At 42.9% G+C, this 3,839-nt stretch overlaps 1 long non-coding RNA gene across 1 annotated transcript; it reads right to left on the bottom strand.

Moving 5' to 3' along the window:
- Positions 1–351: 351 nt before the first annotated feature.
- On the bottom strand, positions 352–3,596 carry LOC134943652 (uncharacterized). The gene is made up of 2 exons (XR_010181663.1): positions 3,462–3,596; positions 352–596 (listed from the first exon to the last, which is right to left on the bottom strand). It is a non-coding gene; the product is annotated as an uncharacterized LOC134943652 (long non-coding RNA).
- Positions 3,597–3,839: the final 243 nt, after the last annotated feature.

Raw genomic sequence — 3,839 nt, forward strand, 5'->3', positions numbered from 1 at the left:
TCAAATGCAGCCTGTGACATGCCAGGTAGTTGCTGATTGGCTGATATTTTATCTCCATGCACTTTATCTCCATCCAAGGTTTAGTAAATAGACCCCTTAATTTGCTCACCTTCCTCAGTATCAGAACTGATGGTAACAAGACTACTACCAGATATAACCTGTAGAAATGTAATATTTACAATGCTCCTTTAAGATTAGGTAGCTGGTCATGTTTGCTGCCTTCTTGAGATATAAAGGAAACCAGAATCTCTTCAGTATGGACAGTAGAAGATACTGTAGAAAATTCATAAGCACAGGTGTGTAGGTGTAATTACTGTAAGAGTCTTTCTGGATACAAATAATCAAACAATGTAACAGTTCAATTGTCTTTTATTTTCACTGGAGTACTTGAGTTATCATAAAGGATGTTCGAGTTTGCAATAATATAAATAAATGGCACGATTCATCAGATGGGAATCTTCTAAATGACAGTCCAAGTCTCATTAATAGAGCAGTCACCACATAGCACTACTAGGCAGCTTGTCCATTCCAGATCATCTACTTGTACTCCTGAAACAACATTTAGAGGTTTCCTATCTGATGGAGAGGGCTGCAACCTGTGAAATGCATCATTTGTTTATATTATTGGAAACTCTAACTGCTTTTATTAAACACTGTCTACTCCAATATTGGAAAAATAAATGAGAATTGAACTATTACAGCATCAGATATAATGGCTACACGCTGAAATATCTGGTGGATAATTAATCTACAAATACACAAGAAAAAGTGCTAGACATAAATTTGAATTTTAAAAATCAAATAAATAGTTTTTTTGTGTGTGGCAGAATTAGTATGTATTAATTGTGGAGCTGGTTTAAATAAATAAAATATATTTATTTCTCACTTGCAAAGCACTGAAATTACTTTAGCCAGTGAGACACAGTATTTTAAACTGGCTAGACATCTGAAGAAGTCACCTTAGTGAGATACAGTGTCGGACTGACCTACAGGGGAAACCCCCGGTGGGCCCCACTACCTGGGCCCCAACCTCCTCCTCTATGGATCAGACTGTGGGGTCTATTCATGAAGCAGTGAAAAATGTAAAGAAGTGAGCCAGTGGAAAAGTTGCCCATGGCAACCAATCAGCTGCTCTGTATAATTTAGTAGTATGCAAATTATAAATGTTACGTCAATGATAATTGGTTGCCATGAGCAACTTCTCCACTGGCTCACTTCTCCACACTTTTTACTGCTTCATGAATAGACCCCTGTGTACTTGAATTCTACATTATTCATATGTTACTATGTTACTTTATACTGCACAGGACTATGGTTTATTTTGTACAGTGCATTGCTGTTATTAATCTGATACATTATCTATAGATTGTAAGCTTGCGAGCAGGGCCTTCCTACCTCTATGTCTGTCTGTTTTTACCCAGTTTTGTTCTATTACTGTTGTTCTAATTGTAAAGCGCAACGGAATATGCTGCGCTATATAAGAAACTGTTAATAAATAAATAAATAATAATTATCATGCATGGACTAGCAGCATTTACTATGTATATTATGAAGGGGCCCAGACCATGCACTAATAATAATGGTTAGCCAAGCCTCTAAGCATGGGCCCCTACCACTGCATTTCCCTGGTGGGCCCTTCATGCCCCAGTCAGACATTGGTGAGATAACATGTCAGACATGAGAACAGTGTCTTACGATAACAAACTATGAGGCAGATGTACCAAGTCTTGGAGAGTGATAAAGTTGAAAGCAATAAAGGGGCAGATGTATTTAGCCTGGAGAAGTGATAAAGTGGAAGTTAGCTGCTAACTGTCATTTTTCAAACCCAGCCTGTAACTTGACAGGAGGTGATTGGCTGGTGCGTTATCACCTTCCACTTTATCACTTCTCCAGTCTTAATACATCTGCCCCAAAGTACCAACCCACCAGCTCCTGTCATTTTTCGAACACAGCCTGTAACATGGCAGTTAGGAGCTTATTGGCTTATAGTCTATCTCTCTCCTCTGTATCACTCTCTGGAGGTGCGTACACACGCACCGATGCAGGCTAATGGCCAATACTGACTACACTGTGTAAGGAGGCATGTAGTTAGTATCGGCCCCGCTTGCACACACTATATTTTCTTGCAATGACCAGGGGCGGAACTCTGGGAGGCAGTGGAGTCGGCTGCCGCCGTGCTCCTGACCTCAAGGGGGCACATCTCCTCCACACTGTCTTCCGCTGCCTGACTCCTGAAGAGGAGCTTTCGTGTCCGTGTCAGGGGGAGCCCGCAGATCAGGAGGAGGACTGGAGGAGCTACTCGCAGCCTGGAGCCTGTCACCGGAGGAGGAGGAGCTCGTAGCAGCATGCGCACCCTCAGCGTTCCGAGGGAAAATCCCACCGGCCAGCCGCTGTGTGCTCCGGCTCTGCTGGTAAGTGGAGGTCCAGGGTAGCCTCACTTACCCATCCTTGTGACGGTCATTATCGTGCGGAATGCCGGTGATTGGGCGCGCGCGCGCGGGGTCTCATCATTGTATACATTGCTGGGAGGTGCTGCACTTAGGATCCCTTCAATAATGACATACAGCAGCACCATTACATAATCAATATTTCAATCTGGTATAGATTGTCACCAGGATACCATACCTGATGACAATCTATAGTACCAGATTGAAATATTGATTATATAATGGTGCTGCTGAGTGTGTCATTATTGAAGGGATCCTAAGTGCAGCACCTCCCAGCAATATATTAGAACTTCTTGTGGGGGCACCAGAATAAGTAAATGTGTATATATATAGAGAGAGAGATGTGGAATTCAGTGGCACTCCATCGACTTGAATATATCATACTTGCCTACCTGACCCTCTCCATGAGGGAGAAGATGCTCTGTTCCTGGACTTTCCCGGTAATGTATGATTGCCATCACCTGTGGTGAGCTAGTTAATTGATAAGAAAGGTGTTTCACCACAGGTGATGGCAATCATACATTACCAGGAAAGTCCAGGAACAGAGCATTTCTCCCTCATGGAGAGGGTCAGGTAGGCAAGTATGGAATATATTAATACTAATTAATCCATGAATTAAATAAAGTATGGAGTATTAACTATATACAAGTCTGTGGAGTGCAACTGAATTCCACATCTATATGAGACCATTGCTTTGACCTAAGGAGGGCACCACAGCAAGAATTCATTGTACCCTCAAAGGAGTGCCAGACTCACAGTCCTATAAAATATATATATATATATATATATATAGAACCCAGAAGATGTCCGGCACTCCAATGCAGCCACTAGCAACCTGTCTGGGTGCCTTTCCAAAAGGTAATGCAGGAATATGGTGTCACGGACGGCACTCCAGTGAACAAATAAAACCACAGAAGCCACTGGTGTAGTCAACGTTTCGGAGCTATACTCCTTTATCAAGACTTAGAGAATACTAACAAAAACATACATTTAAATACCTTACTGTATACTCACCACGTGCATCAGGAACCGCCGCAGCCGCCTGCTCCGGAGTCCACATGACGTCATCGGCAGCCGCCGGCGCCCAGGATCCGTCACAGGGGCACGGGGCGGGGGGAGTGAAACCGTCACCATAGGAACAAAATAAACAAAACTACGGAGGAGAAAAACTGTGTCTTAGACAAAAGTATATGCTCAAATGAGATGCTGCTAATACTGTAATCGAAGAATATATCTCACAGGGCTGTTGTGTCCAATGACATGTACCCGAAAGTTGCATATACATATACAGCGTGCCCAGCGTGATGCACAGATGTAAACACAAGGAGCTGTCGATCGCATGGGGGAAACGAATGATGCCCTAAGGACCATATGCACATGCCATGACGCTAA

The sequence above is a fragment of the Pseudophryne corroboree genome, chromosome 7 (assembly GCF_028390025.1).
Source record: "Pseudophryne corroboree isolate aPseCor3 chromosome 7, aPseCor3.hap2, whole genome shotgun sequence".
NCBI lineage: Eukaryota > Metazoa > Chordata > Amphibia > Anura > Myobatrachidae > Pseudophryne > Pseudophryne corroboree.